Source organism: Leucopleurus acutus (assembly GCF_964270905.1).
Source record: "Leucopleurus acutus genome assembly, chromosome: 21".
NCBI classification, from domain to species: Eukaryota; Metazoa; Chordata; class Mammalia; order Artiodactyla; family Delphinidae; genus Leucopleurus; species Leucopleurus acutus.
This window is the reverse complement of record NC_139163.1, coordinates 27499577-27516377: the sequence shown is the minus strand read 5'-3', so window position 1 is coordinate 27516377 and position 16801 is coordinate 27499577. Positions and strand designations below refer to the sequence as shown.

The following is a 16801-nucleotide window of genomic DNA, read 5'->3' as shown; positions in this document are numbered from 1 at the left end:
CCGGGGCTTCGTGTGTTCGCGCCAGGAATAAGGGGCCGCAGCCGCAGAGGCACTAAAGACGAGCTCCATCCGTCGGGCCCTGGGGTTCCGGCCTCGGGCGCCTCCTCCCTCCTCCAGCCTGATGGAGGCGTGGCCTCCCACACGACGCCCTGGAGAAGATCTCCGCCAGTCTGCTCCCGGGGTACAGAGGTGCAGTTTTATCCTGACTGAAGATGGAGCAGAAACCTGGCCTCTGCAGGCTTCTCTCTGCTCCCCGAATAAAACCAGCACGGCGGGGTGCGTCTGCTGGTCACCGAGGTGTGCGGGCCTCCCCACCGCCTAGAGTCGATCCTCGCGAGTCCAGCTGGTTGTATTCTACAAAGTCACCGCAAACACGGCGTTCGCTCATCATAGAAGAAACATGTACACAGGTACGTACGCATCTCACGCAGATTAGAATCTTCATTCCTCACTCATCCTGGTACATTCTGTTTCCTTTATTTTACAAAACAGAAAACGAGGCGCCGCAAGTATTTACCATGTCTTAGAGGACAGGGGCCGGAGCTGGGTTCCATCCAGTCCCCACTGACCAGCCCCTGGACCGTGAGTGGTGATTCTGAGGCTACAAATAAAGTTACAGAGTAGGCGAATTCAGAAACACGGAACTTGCAGGTATTGGGATGGACGACGCGGTTTTCCCTGGGTCTCCGTGTCGGCCTGCGGACCCGCAGCAGGCCCATCCCAGCCCCCCACATGCTCGGCGCCGTCCTCACCACACAGCCCGACTCAAGCCACACACTCCGACCTGACACCCGGGGACCATGGCTCCTCTAGGGGGAGGGCACCAGGCGCTGGCGTCCGGCTTCCTGCTCTACCTCCTCCCCGGCAGGGTGCTCTCGGTCTGGCTGCTCCCCGCGACCTGCCGCATCTCGGACCTCCCGATGTGCTCCCCGTAGGTCTGGATCACCTCGGTGTGCCGCTGGTGCAGGACGTTGCACTCCTCCTGCATCTCTGACGCCGGCTCCTCCAGCCGGGAAATCTGATCTGCAGAGTTTCTGGCCTTCAATTCCGTCTGGCGGGGTCTGAAACTCGCAGTGTTCCACCTGGATTTGTAGCTCTTCCTTCTCTTGTTCCGAGGCATCTTCACACTCGATAAACTTCTCCTCGGCCTGCTTGCGCAGCACCTTCTCCGGCTACTACTGGGTGAGCAGAGGCTCGTCCTCGCACAGCGGCTCCAGCGCCGCCTCGTGCTCCTCTGCTTCTTGCTGAGCGCCGAGTCAGCAAGTGCTCGAGGACGCTGACCACGAGTGGCATCAGCTCCTTGACCACCTCCTCGGTGCAGCCGTGGATGAGGCGCTCGGACTCGCGGTAGATGGACACCCGCTCCGACAGCACCGAGCCAGAGCAGTAGTCGCCCTGGTACACGACCACGCCGCAGCCCTTGTCCGTCTGGATCTCCATCATCGCGGCCACCGCCGCCGCCAGCTGATACCGATCTTGGTCTCATTCTTGAGAGTTTTCTGCAAGCTTGAAGTCACTTATTTACAAATACAGAATTTTCATAAAGTCACTTCCCATGATGACACAGAGACACACATTTACAACTTCCTACACGCTTCCTTGTTGCCACCTAACTATTGGGTCCTTGAACTAAAATATATATGGACATGGAAAAATACAGACAGACACATAAATCTGGCATCTCACTTCTCTGATTCGAATCCTTCACTGGCTCCCTATCACCTGTGAGCAAAAAGGCCAAGTTTTTCTAAACAACAAAGATTTACTCTATAGCACAGGGAACTATATTCAATACCTTGTAATAAACTATAATGGAAAGGAATGGGAAAAAGTGAATATACATATATACACATATATGTATAACTAAATCATTTTGCATTTTGGAAACTAATACAATATTGCAAATCAACTATACTTCAATAGAATTTTTTAAAAATTTAAAAAAGAAGAAAAATCAAAGTTTTTTCGATGGCCAACAAGGCTTTCCATCAGTCTTCACTTCAGTGATTCTTCCCCGTGTCCTTTAGGGTCTCTCAAAAAGAAACTAACTGTGCTTCCTGGCCAACCATGCTGTTTGATACCTGCCTGCTTTTAATCAAGCTGATCCTGCACCTTGAGCTTTCTGTGTAACTTTCTACCATGGTGACCTCTTATTCATCCTTCAAAACCTCTATGGGAGAAATTGAGCTATTTGTAATGAGGTGGATGGACCTAGAGTCTGTCATACAGAGTGAAGTAAGTCAGAAAGAGAAAGACAAATACCATATGCTAACACATATATATGGAATTTAAGAAAAAGAAAAATGTCAAGAAGAATCTAGGGGTAAGACAGGAATAAAGACACAGACCTACTAGAGAATGGACTTGAGGATATGGGGAGGGGGAAGGGTAAGCTGTGACAAAGCGAGAGAGAGGCATGGACATATATACACTACCAAACGTAAGGTAGATAGCTAGTGGGAAGCAGCCGCATAGCACAGGGTGATCAGCTGGGTGCTTTGTGACCGCCTGGAGGGGTGGGATAGGGAGGGTGGGAGGGAGGGAGACGCAAGAGGGAAGAGGTATGGGAACATATGTATATGTATAACTGATTCACTTTGTTATGAAGCAGAAACTAACACACCACTGTAAAGCAATTATACTCCAATAAAGATGTAAAAAAAACCAAAAACAAAAAAACCTCTATGGGAATTACATTCGGCAGGGTCTTGGTTGACCACTCTGGCCAAAAGAAATAATCATGTCCCTCCTATTTTATTAATGTTCTATTATTAGAGGTAGCACACTCTGTTTTAGATAGTTATTTACACATTCATTTCATTTATTGGATGCTTGGGCTTGTCAGGAATAGAGACTGTGCCTCATTCCTGGGTATGCCTTGAGGCAAAGAAGCCATCTATTGAAGTAGTGACAGATTAAAGCTGTATTAGACCAAGCAAGAGACCTGTCCATGAGCTGTCTTTAAATCACGCTCTGGTGTCAGTTACAACAAAGTTGACCCAGCACCAATGGGATGGTCGTGTGATGTAACACAAAGGATCCAACATGGGAATCAGATACACCTCTGCTGGGATCACTACTTCCTCGCTTACCGAGCACAGGGCACAGGGTTAAACAGCAAGACACTATAGGGTTGTCTAAAGATGTGGGCTTTGAAATCAAAGAGAACTAAGGCCCCTCACTCTCACAGGAACTTTGGGGAAGTTACTTAATTTAAGCCTCAATCTCCACATCTGTAAAGTGAAAATGATAACAGTACCTAACTCAGCTGTGAGAATGAAATAGGACGACACATGGCAAGTGCCTAGCAGAGGGCCTGGCACGTGGTCCTCAAGTGTAGGGCAGCTAACAACCACGGCCATTCGTGAGGATTCTAACATCGTGGCTCTGAGTGAAATGACCTATACACACAATCCAGCATTTGTCAGCTCCCATCTGCTTGGAGGTCTTTTCTCCCCATTAGCTTTGTTATCTTTTTTCTTTATCTGCCATTACCATCACCCCTCTACGGCGCCAATTCCTATCAATGATTATTTGAATGAGTTAATCAAAAAGGAGAATGTGAGTTCCCTGCCTATCAAGGAGGCACATTTTTCCGGGCAAATGCATGACGTTCATTCCCACGAAATACTCTACTCCTTCCAAACATACACGCATATGGTAGCTAAGGTATTTCAAGCAGTACACAGATGACAAGGAAAGGTCAAACGGACCACCTAGCCTCATACAGAACTTATGTACCAGTGACTGCTCCTGTCCAGCTGGGGTGGCATTAGGCAGATCTGCTCTTGTTCCCCTGCTGTGGCACAGCTGCCTCCCAGAGGTGATCCCCGAATGCTACTGTGGAGCTGGCACACCAATCAGCCATCTGACACTTCCTGCACACAGAAATCGATGTTTAGACCATCACTTGTAACTAGCAAGGGCCAGTGCTGGTGGTGCACGGAGGATGACAGCTCTCACACATGATGAACGAGCACATCTAGACAGAGAATCTGTTGGGATGACTGACAGTCAGGTCTGTAAGGCAAGACTGAATCAACAATTAAAAGAACAGTTCCAATTCAGTTAAGCCCTAGCCAAGACAGACTCCGTTATATTTAAATCAAAAGTCACCACAGCAGGGGATGATCAGCTGTTCGGCTCTGAACGCTGGATGTTTTTTCTTGGAAGCTTAACTGACAGAGGCAAGTGAACTGGAGTTATATGCAGATGTGAGCTATGCTAAGCTAGAGTGGCAGGCCTGTCCTTTAGGGTGTGGAAGCCACTGTGACTTGCACCAGCTAAAGCTCTGGGAGTTTCATGGAGTCGCTCTTGCACTCAATGTACTTACTGCGCTGAATCTCAGGTGGCTCCGTGGGAAGATCACAGCTTCTTAAGATTTTACAGAGTGAAGAAGCATGAGAGCTGTACAGGGCGATGAAAGAGGCCATCTAGGGTTCTTGAAACGGACACAAATTCTGGATCTGAAGCTAACTTGTCATAAGATGAGCTGGGCGTATCTCCACAGTACCCGGAGGCAGGTGCTTATTCTGCGGGTCTCTAATGACCCCACGAAGGAGAAACGGGCACACTCTATTTGACTAGCAGTTACGTGAAAAATCATGCAGGGTGCTGGTGTACCTTTCAGTTGCCCAAAGTTAACTAAAAACAAAAGGCATTAGAGAAGGCGGCATTTCTTCCCCAAGAGACCAGACAGGTAGCCAGCAGAATTTGGGAATCACAGCAGAGGATTACCAGGAGAAGCTGTGATGGCACTGGTTGGTGGTTTCTATTCGAATAAGTTCTGCCTAAAAAACAAAGGCAGTCTACATTTGCTAAGTGTATCAGGATGGCATGTGGTGTGCTTCAGAGAAGCATTAAAATCCACGCTCCCTCAGCAGGATCAGGACGGCGTTCTTTATTCATGCCCATGGAGCGTTACTGCTGAATTACAGAACGGCAGCTCTTTATGTGGAAGCCTCCCAGACTGCTTTTACGTCTGCATGATTCAAGACATAAAGACTGTTTATGGCTGCTAAACTGTGTAAGGTGGCACAGGACAGAGAAATCGCTCTACACCTTCGCTATGTTAACTCAGAAATTACGCATTTCCTTTTCTTATGTGTTTTTCTTTCAATGTTTACTACTGATTGATGGACTGCTGACCTTCTCGTATTTTCCTCCACACTGCCTTCCCTCTTGATCTGTTTGTTTGTGCTCCCAATTTGAGAGACCTTAAGCACAATACAAAAATTTTATATTTTGAAAGGATAAAGCATGTAATTTTCTGCCGGAGGAAAAAAAAGAGGAGGGGAAGAGAGGGCGGAGGATAAAGAGATATTCTGCATCCCATCAAAGTCTGTTCAAAGTGGTCACTGGCACTAAGCAACTCTGCCAGTGCATCTCTGGGACTTGAAAACAAGGCAGATTCCAAGGCCATCGAATGATGGGGTTTCATTGCAATTGGGGAACAGTAAGGCTCAGGCCTGGAATCACAGCCAAGAGTCAAGAAAGGGAGGAAACCGTATGATATCACTTAGACGTGGAATCTAAAACATGACACAGATGAACTTATCTACGAAACAGAAACAGACTCACAGACATAGAGAGCAGACTTGTGGCTGCCAAGGGGGGAGAGGGGCGGGGGACAGATGGACTGGGAGTCTGGGGTTAGAAGATACAAACTATTATATATAGGATGGATAAACAACAAGGTCCTATTGTATAGCACAGTAAACACTGTTCAATAACCTGTGAAAAGCCATAATGGAAAGGAATATGGAAAAGAACGTGTGTGTGTGTATATATATATATATATATATATATACGTATAACGGAATCATTGTGCTATACGGCAGAAAGTAACACTACATTATAAATCAACTATACTTCAATGAAATAAGTTAAAAAAAAGAAATTGAGGAAAAGCAGTAGGCTTGCGTGTGTGCATATACACATATGCATTCACTTATGCCATTATCTTGTGTCCACACTCTTAGCTGCATATGCATGAAATAAGATGGTGGGCGAGTAAAGGACAGGCTTCTTATCTTACTCAGCTTGTGCTCAGCATACAACGTCCAACACATAAAGAAGCTTCATCAGGTCGAGTTTAAGAGAACAGGCTCGGAAGCCAGGCTGTCTGGATTCAATGATTGGCTTAATCATTCAGTAACTGTGCCCTTGAGTAAGCTGCTTAATTATTCCGTGCCTCAGTTTCCTTATTTATAAAACTGGCATGTAATTGTCACCTACCTCAGAAAGTTGCTGTGAGAATTCAGTGAACAGTGCCTGGCATGGAGTGCAAATGCAATGAAATGTTAGCAATGGAGTAGTTTCTCCACGAAGTTATAGATGGAATCAATGATGCTGTAAAACAGAGATACTGCTATATTTGGCTACCCACAAATGGTAGCTTTAAGGATCAAATGAGTCAATATATATGAAAATCTTCGTAAATTTGAAAGTGATCATTTGAATTTAACAGTTTATTGTTATGTATACCAAAGAATGGTTGTTCATCCACTAAGACATAGAGGCTTCCAGACTATTCCCAGAAGCCTAGGTGTTATCTGCTAAGGTGGGAGGTGGGAGGGATGGGGTGGAAAAGCATACTGAAAGGTATCATTTGCATTTCCTATCCTGAAGGGAATTAGCTTGAGGAAATATGACATACAGTCATAGAATTTAAATACAAGAGGTAGGGGGGAAAAAAAGAAAACAAACAAAAAAAGTGCTCATAGCATTACGCTATAAAAGTGTTTTGGAAGGGGCTTCCCTGGTGGTGCAGTGGTTAAGAATCCGCCTGCCAATGCAGGGGACATGGGTTTGAGCCCTGCTCCGGGAAGATCCCACATGCTGCAGAGCAACTAAGCCCGTGCACCACAACTACTGAGCCTAAGCTCTAGAGCCCATGAGCCACAACTACTGAGCCCGCATGCCACAACTACTGAGCCCGCGCGCCTAGAGCCCATGCTCTGCAACAAAGAGAAGCCACTGCAATGAGAAGCCTGCGCAACACAATGAAGAGTAGCCGCCGCTTGCTGCAATTAGAGAAAGCCCGCGCAGCAACTAAGACGCAACACAGGAAAGAAGGAAAGAAAGTAGGGAGGGAGAGAAGGGGAGAGGGAGAGAGGGAGAAAGGGAGAGAGGGGGAGAGAGAGAGGGAGGGGGAGAGGGAGAGAGGGAGAGGGAGAGAGGGAGAGAGGGAGAGAGAGAGAGAGGGAGAGAGAGAGAGGGAGAGAGGGAGAGAGGGGGAGAGAGAGAGAGAGAGAGAGAGAGAGAGAGAGAGAGAGAGAGGGTGACAGACAGACAGAGAGACAGAGAGAAAAAGGGAGAAAGAGAAAAAGAGACAGAGAAAGAGAAAAAGAGAAAGAAAGAAAGAGTTTAGGGAATTCCCTTGTGGTCCAGTGGTCAGGACTCTGCACTCTCACTGCCGAGGGCCCAGGTTTAATCCCTGGTCGGGGAATTAAAATCCCACAAATTGTGTGGCATGGCAAAAAAATAAAATAATATTAGAAATAGAGTTACAGATATAGAAGACAAACTTACGGTTATCAGGGGATAAGGTGGGTGAGGGATAAACTGGGAGACTGGGATTGACATACCTACACTACTATTTATATATAAAATAGGTAACTAATAAGGACCTGCTGTATAGCACAGGGAATGCTACTCAATACTCTGTAATGACCTATATGGGAAAAGAATCTAAAAAAGGGTGGATATATGTATATGTATAACTGATTCACTTTGCTGTACACCTGAAACTAACAACATTGTAAATCAACTATATCCAATAAAAATTTAAAAATAAAAAAATAAAAGTGTTTAGAGAAAGGGAGAAACTGCGGTCCTTACTTGAGCAGACCACACCAATTAAATTAGGTATTTCTAAGAAAGAAAAATGAGTGTCACCTGGGACGGCCAGGAAGGAAATCAGAGATTGGCTGGGTTAGTACAGATCCTCCCAGACTGTGAAAATGACAGACAGACGGAGGATGTCAAGGACCTTCCAAAGAGAAATGGTTACGCGGACACAGAGATAGGACCGTAAATAATACGGCCAGAGAGTAGCGCTTGGAAAGAAAGCAAGCTGAGCGTGTGAAGCTGACCTAGAAGAATGTAGAAAAAAAAAGGTAAGAGGCGGCAAGACCAGTAACTACATTCCCTTTGTCATCTCATTGTGTGTCTCTACCCTTGGCTTTGAAGAATGTAATTCTATCTTCCATGTTTCGCCCCCCCCCCCCCACTCCAGGAATACAGAACAAGAAGAAAAAAGAAAAGAAATACGAATCAGGAGCTTTAGATGGCTTCTTTTCTTCCTCGGTAAGGAACCAGAGCTTCTCAGATCAGCATGTGGTAAAAGTTGGTCCCTTAATAAGATTTACTTAAGGACCAGTATTAATGATGAGGGCATTTGGGCTGCAGACATTCACTTTTTAAATAACTTATATTAACCTCATTTTCCCATCTCTCTTAAGATAGCAAATTTCTTTTTGCAGGAATGTTTTTAGAGAAGTAATTTACGGGCACTTAATTACTAGCATTTAAACAATTCAACATTCCCTTTTCTAAGAGTCCATTAGGTTTCTGTTACAATATTATACATTCCAATCAAATGTCACTTTCTGTAAAGGTCTTCATTGTCAGTCTCCTCAAAGCAAAGTTTATCTGGACTATTAGACATTCGCTCTCTGCTTTGGCTGTACCAAATTAATTATTTATACCTGAGGTCCACCGCTTCAGAACTTGGGCATCTCAACATTTCTCCAGTGGGTTATTAAGAGTCTGCTTTTTAAATACAGTCCTCATTTCATAGTCTGTTTGCTTGAGGTTAAACATAATAGTCTAGTGACTCTTGTATGAAATAGTTCAATGTCATAAGATTCTCTCCTGGGTTTTATGGTGATGAACACATTTGAAACAAACGAACCTTTAAGAATACCCTCACAGGGAAGAAGGGGAAAAGGCTTCCGACTTGAAAACTGTCTGGCACCAGTCTCGCAGAATTATTAAAACAAGTCAGGGGGCTTCCCTGGTGGCGCAGTGGTTGAGAGTCCGCCTGCCGATGCAGGGGACACGGGTTCAGGTTCTGGTCTGGGAAGATCCCACATGCGGCGGAGCAACTAGGCCCGTGCGCCACAACTACTGAGCCTGCGCTCCGTAACAAGAGAGGCCGCGACAGTGAGAGGCCCGTGCACTGCAATGAAGAGTGGCCCCGCTTGCCGCAACTAGAGAAAGCCCTCGCACAGAAACGAAGACCCAACACAGCCAAAAATAAATAAATTAATAAGTTTATAAAAAAAAAACAAGTCAGAGATATTATGCAGATCCTACTGTTCATACATCAGGAATAATGAGAGATACGAAAGGGACCTTAGGGGGATTCTAGCCCCTCTCCTTATTTTATAGATTAAAAAAAAAGAGAGAGCGATCACAGCCCACAGACAGCCTTTAGCTTACAGTGACTTGCTTGGTTCCAATGGCCACTCTCAGATAGTCGTCAAAGGCATCCTTGAAAAAGTAAGACAGGGCGCAAGCACTGTCATGCTCAGGATTCTTGATTGCTAGCAACGAACTCTGCTCTGGCTTGTTTAGTCAGGAAAAGACTTTATTAAAGAAGACTAGCAGCGCCCGGAGCCTCCAGGAGGGCCAAAAAGCCCACCCGGGCTGCCAAGTAGCCAGGAACAACGACCAACCACATCACAGGGAAAGGGACGGTCGCCTAGCAACACCCTCACAGTTCAAAACCCATGGCGCTGACACGGCTCGCAACCATGAGACCCGGGAGAGATGCCAGTTCTTCTGGCTGCCCCTAGGAGCTGGGCATCTCCGCCACCACCATTCCTTCCAGAGAAGCATTTCCGTACAGGTACCACCTCACGTTGCTCATTTCTCCATCCCATCTTGGGTGAGAACACCTGATGAGTGGGCCGAACCACAAAGACGACTAGAAAATTCGTTTTTCAGCTTTTACCTTAGGGAGGTAAGACTTAAAAAGAAATTGCCTAAACATCAGAAACTTGGACAAACGTCCACCAAGTCTACCAAGACTAACAGAGCTTCTTTAACAAACTTTCATTTCCACGTGGGCATCCGGAAGGAGAATGATCATCTTCCCTTAAACTTCCCCCACCCCCAATAATTTGGCTTCTAACACGTGTGTGATTCTGACACACTTTATAAAACAGAAAATACATTTTTTCATTCCGCTCCTGGGACCTCCCCTTTTTACACAAGAATGCCAAAGCCCACTTGGTGGCCAGCAGAGAGAAGGGAACCTTCTCCAAGCTCACACTACATTGACTAAGGCTCTTGACCTTTTTTTTAAATTACTTTTTTAAACTGAAGTATAGTTGATTTACAATGTTGTTAATTGCTGCTGTAGAGCAAAGTGCTTCAGTTATACATATATACACGTTCTTTTTTCGTATTCTTTTCCATCATGGTTTATCACAGGATATTGAATATAGTTCCCTGTGCTATACAGTAGGACCTTGTAGTTTACCCATTCTCTATATAATAGTTTGCATCCGCTAACCCCAAACTCCCAATCCATTCCTCCCCCACCCCTCCCCGCTGGCAACCACAAGTCTGTTCTCCACGTCTGTGAGTCTGTTTCTGTTTCGTAGATAACTTCATTTGTGTCATCTTTTCGATTCCATATGTAAGTGATACCGTATGGAATTTGTCTTTCTCCATCTGACTTACTTCACTTAGTATGATAATCTCATGTTGCTGCAAATGGCATGATTTCATTCTTTTTTACGGCTGAGTAGTGTTCCATTGTATACATGTACCACATCTTCTTTATCCATTCACTATGGAAAATAGTATGGAGGTTCCTCAAAAAACTAAAAACAGAGTTGCCACATGATCCAGCACTCTCACTCCTGGGCACATATCTGGACAAAACTATAATGCAAGAAAATAGCATGCACCCGTATATTCACAGCAGCACTATTCACAATAGCCAAGACATGGCCCTTGACCTTCTTGACCTTTCTAATTCCAGCACCGTCTTGACTCCTTAAAGAGATAAAAACAAGAAGATTGCCCGGCATGCAGTGGCTCAAGGCTAGAATCTGTCAGTTGCTTGGCTTTGGGCTTTAATTCTCAGACACTGAATGATTTTGAGGAGGCTGTTTCCCTTGATGTGTGCAGAATTAGCCTTAGATACTAAGCCTTTAGGGCAAGTTTTATTGTCCAAGGCAAACATAACCTGTTAAGATTTACAGACTTTATTAACAGCAATAACCATTTTACAACCAACATCAGTAAATCAGGGTTTATTGAGAACTCTACAATTTTAATCTGCGGAAAAGCATTAAAATGTCGGATTTTCATTGGACATAATTTCTAACTTTTATGAAAGATAGATTTTCCATTTAACTGGGGAGTATAAAAAAGTGCAGCGTGGGATAATGAATTGTTTTGAAAAGAGCAAATTGGTTTTAGCTAAACAATGGTGTCAAACACTAAAAAGCTTCCATCTTTAGTTAGAACTGCCCCAAGGTTAAGGTTAAAAGCAACTGTAGTAACGAATACGTTCGAATACATCTAGTGACAGGATGAGCTCACAGCATTTAGAAAGCTTGAATTATCATCTGTTCACATTTCAGGTATTTTAGGAAAAGTGTACGACCAATTATTTCATCAAACCTGTGTCTATATGAGTCTGGTGAGAACCTCCGAGTTGCTATACCGTTTTTCAAAAAGTGTTTTTAGTAACAATAATGCCATTCATAAGACTCTTTCATGGGATAAGCAAGGTGAAAAACATTGATAGTCACCGGCTTCTACAAATAACCTTTTATTTCCTCCACGCACAAGATTACAAGAGAGGAAAGCAGGAAACTTTACGGTGCCTTCAACCTCTGATGAGCTTCAAAGGCAAGAACAAAGGGCACAGGCTGGGGAGCCCACGGTGACAAGGGATGGCAGCAACCTTCTTCATGGGGCTCAGAATGTGTTAGAAATTGCAAGCGTTTTCGGCTTTAATCCGGATCCCCAACCATACGGAGCCCTACATCTTCCTCTGAGAATCAAAGGCTCATGATGCTTTAGAAAAGGAGGAAGAAAAGAAGTCACAATAATCTCTACTATTTATTTAGTATTAGAACCTGTGTTAGATGCTCTGCAAATTCTTGGGTTTCCTTCTTCTTTGGTTTGAGCAATCCTACAGGAAAAGTACTTTTCCTATTTTCAGATGAGGACTCTGAGGTTCAGGGTGGCTAGTACTGCTGTAGGTCCTAGAAGTTAGGAAGTGCTAGTCAGTGTTGAACCCCAGTCCGTTCGACTCTGAAGTTCATACTTTCCCCCCGCGATGCCACACTAACGATCCTCAGTTCCCTTTCAACCATTTCCAGACGCCATGGCTGTATCCCAGGAGAGAGCGCCCTGGGATACAGACATGAGTATGTGCTCATCAGAATATATCCAGGGCCCTTTACGACAAGGAGATCTGTCGGGGCCATGGCCAAATGTGGGGAAAACTGTAATGAGAGTAGAGATTACCCTTATCCTCTCCCCTTCATATGCCCCCTTTTCTTCCCCTCCAAGGCACCCTCTCTGGAACTGCAGACATTCAGTACTTCTCATTTGCTAAGACAGCATCCAACCCAGGTTCCTGGTCCTTGGGAGCACAGAGACTCCACAGCGGCCCTGCTCCAGGCTGCTTGTTTCCTCAGCTCCCAAAGCCTCTATTTTCTCTCAGTGTTCTGTTCTTAGTTTTATCACCAGATTACCTATTTCAAACAAAAAACACAGCATTTATAGCAGATTTAGGATTAGCAAATTAGCTAGAAGAGATTTTAAACAAAAAACTCCTTGTCTAAGGGTGGGTGGAATGTCAGGCAGCAGAACAAGCAGGTATGCCATCACTGGCCTAGGGGCTCCCAAGCTTCATAAAGGCTTTGGGGGAAACCAACTAAACCCACCATCTCACTAAAAGGAAACACAAACTGTCAAAGAAAAGAAAGATCTGAGCTTTAAGGTTCAATTGGCTTCTTGGTGATCTGAGAGCTTGGACAAGTTCTGTAAGATGGACATAAAGTACCAATAGCTTTCTAGCATCTCACAGCAGTCTTCTGCAAATTAAATGAAATAACATAGAGAAACTGCTAAACACAGTGCCTGGCCCATGGAGAGACTCCATAAATGGTAGCTCTTTCTGTTCTTATACAAACTACCTTCTCTGGTCATATAGATGGAGTCAGTTAATTGCCAAGTAAGTTCTACCTTGCAGAGAGAAGACAATCGTATATGTCTTGTGAAAGTAAGACTTGCCCCCAAGGTTCCTTTCAATGTGCCAAGTAGGAGACCTCCACCTCCTATGCCACTGCAGGTACAGCTGGTACATCAGTAGCCCTGCCAGCCACAACTCCTTCTACTGATGACCCCTTGGGTCCCACAGGAGGTGGGCAGGAAGGGAACCAGTGGCGCAGTGGAGACGGTGGAACACCGTCTGCTCAGGGAAGATAACTCTGACTGATGCTATTTCACAGTGACAATTTCACAACTAATCAATTTCCAAGCACAGTTCCCAGTTCCCGCCATTCCGAAGAGTCATTACTGTAGGCTCCTCGCACGACTATGAGGTCAGTAAGCACAAAAACACTCTTTGAGACCTGAAGACCCCACGACAGGCACTGGCAGACATCTCCACCCTAGGAGACCCCGACCGTGGAAGGTATGAACATTTTCACCTTCCTTCCCTCTCTGTGTCCATCTCTCTCACAGCTTTCTTCTCTGGGTCTGCCTTCCCTTCAACAAAAACACAGATGTTGGTGGTAATAACTAGTGTGTAAGCTATTGCTGAAACTAAAACAGCTGTAAATATTGGTGCACAGATATAGGTAGTATCCAACTCACAAATAAGTGAAATTTCAAAGTAACTCAAGTGTTTGGAACCCAGATGCTTACCTGCCTTAAGATAATGCTATAAAAAGCTTGTTAGGGGCCCACGATAGCCATTAACCCACAGTGTAGCTGAAACACTCTCTATTTTCATCTATAATACAAAATGTAGAAAACAAAGCTTTCTCCTCCACCTCCCACCTCAGCTCAGAATTTCTGTTTTAAACCATCCTCCAGCCACAGCTGCTCCTTGAAATGGCCCTCTATTTACTTTCAGCCAGCCTGGCTCTGAAATTTATTTCTAATGACATCTACATGCCTAAAAATAAGAGTGATGTGATGTCAAAAGGGGAATGGGGAGCGGACTGAGTTCAAGAGTGGCCCCCTTCCAAATTTCATGTCCACACGTACACTGTGCACATGACCTTACTCGGAAAAGGGTGTACTGTGACCCAGAACATTAACACGAGGCCTTACTGGGCTGAGGTCGGCCCTAATCCAATAATTCATGTCCTTATAAGAAGAGGAAAATTCAGACACGTGGAGATACAGAGACAAGAATACCATGTGAACTGTCTGTAGTAATGCGTCTGCTATTGGAAGTTTTTCACATCCTGATCTGCTCCCGTGGTTACAGCTGAAAAGCAAATCAGAAGCAAATAAAGATGGAAAATGAATTGAGCCAATAGGCACGACTCATTTGCCTTCAGGAACAGGGTGCTCGGGCAAGAAACCTTCAGAGGGATGTCCAAAGAGCTGCTTCAACTTCAACCCAAGTTCAGCTTTTCCCAGGTAGGTGAACAGCTAGGAGGGCTGCTTACTTCCTAGAGGTTAACCCCTTTCCACACAGGACTCCTCCCTCCCGACCATGGCCCCAGAGAGCCTCAGAGTCCTTAGAATTCCTAAATCCTTGCAGCCTCCGGGAAGATGCTTCAATGTGCGTGTGTGGGTGTGCATGCATGTGTACACACTCCTGCACGCATGTACACACCAAGTTTTATTTTCCCCTTTGGCTATTATTCTATATACTTTTCCAGACTGCACATTCTCTACCCTTCTCTCCTTTGTTCTCTGTTTCTACTTATGTCTTCAAAGACCGAGTGAAGAAGGTCTTACCCATTTTCTAGTACCAGAATAGGAGAAAAACAAGGGTCTAGTGGATTTCACAGTTTAGTCTGGGGCTAGTCCTGGTACAAGCTCAAATATTCAGGAATAAAGGCAGGAAACAATTTTTCATTCATATTCAACAGATATTTATTGAACACCTGGATGTGAAAAGCACTGTTTTATGTTCTGGGGATACAGCAATAAAAAATGAACAAAATTCCCCTCATGGAGCCTAAGTTCTAATAGACAGAAAATAAGCCAAATAAATACAGTATGTTTGTGCTAAGAGCTGAGTTAATAGAAAGCAGAGAAAGGGGCTTGAAAGTACACACATAGGACAGGGAAGTGACATTTTCATCAGAGTGCCCTGAGCAGGCCTCGCTGAGCAGGTGATACCTAAGGCAAGCCCTGAAGGAAGGGATGAATCGATGTAATAACTGGGGAAGAGTGTTCTAGCAGAGGGGCCAGCATGCGCAAAGGCCCTGGGGCAGTTGCATGGCTGGTGCAGCTGAGGAAGAGTGAGGAGGCCAGTGTGGCTATAGCAGGGTCAGAAGCGAAGGAGCAGAAGATGAGGTCAGAGGCAAAAGCAGGCTAGGTTATGCTGGACCACATAAGGTGCCAAAATAAAATAGACTCTTACTCTGAGTGCTCTGGGGATCTTTTGGAAGACCGAACAGTTATCACTTAAACAGGTGCAAGACCTTTGGTGGGGCTTGGGTCTGAGCATCAGTTTTCTTGCCTCTAAACTGCAAAGGCTGTGCCAGGGAAATATCTAAGTTCTCCTCCAGTTGTAAAAATTAATTTCTAGACATCTAGAGAATGTTCGGTTCCCACAGGACAGCTAATAAAACCATGACCTTCCTTCGGTCTTCACTCCTCTCTGATGCTGGCTAAGTTGACAGAGTGACCCAGCCCAGGCCTGGAAGGAAGCCTGGTTATGAGAGATGGTGGTGACTACAGCAAACTGCTGGTACCCAAGTCAGACTCCCAGGAGCACATGGGGCATCCTCAACGAGATTGACATTCACCTGGGCACTAACGCCCTGCTGCCTGTCCCCCTGCTCGGGAATCCAGGGCACACTCTCCATACAGAAGAACCCAAACGAACTTTTTGGCCAACCCAATACAAACCTAAAAATAAGCATTTTCCTTTCTCATCATTTCACATCATGCATGGAATGTTCACTTTAATTTTCAAGTCCGTTTACTTCATTTCAGGGAAGCATTTGAGTTTTGAATAGTGTCCACCCTGCAGGCTTCCTGTCTAGATTGGCTAGTGTGTATGTTTTTTCATTCCCTTTGACACTTTCGACTCCTTTGTCCTTCCAAATGCAAAATCCCATAGCAATGTTTGCTAAAAGGCGAGGCAAAGGACCCTTTTGTTGTTTTTTGTTTTTTAAATATCTCTACTTCTCAGTGACTAAACGACGGCTCTTCGGCCAGTTTCCTAGCTTCCCAGAGAGAAGCCACAGCTGGCCTATCGACTGCTGGACTCAGGCCTACATTTATAAACACAGGCTTCTACCAAGCATTCTTTATACTTCTGAGTACCCCGCACAATACTGCCTTAATAACCATATTACTAATCCATGAGAACCTCTTTTAATAGTGACTGAAAGGACACCATCTCTACTACCACAATGTGTTATTACTAATAATTATATCCTAACCATATGATAGAAGTTTCTAGAAAACAAGGAGCAAAAACCACAGTGACTCTGGATTCCTGCTGCCTCACTGTGAACAATGGATAACTGATCAGAGACCTGTGGCTTCAACACTTCTCGTATCCCTCATGCCAGCGCAGCACCTAAAACACAACAAAAACTCCTGGAATGTTTGTCCCGTAAGC

At 45.0% G+C, this 16801-nt stretch overlaps 1 protein-coding gene across 3 annotated transcripts in view; it reads right to left on the bottom strand.

Moving 5' to 3' along the window:
• UNC5D (unc-5 netrin receptor D) overlaps nucleotides 1-16801 on the bottom strand; it is a gene marked incomplete at its 3' end in the record, with an annotated part of 590911 nt that overhangs the window by 198993 nt on the left and 375117 nt on the right. The window lies entirely within an intron of this gene.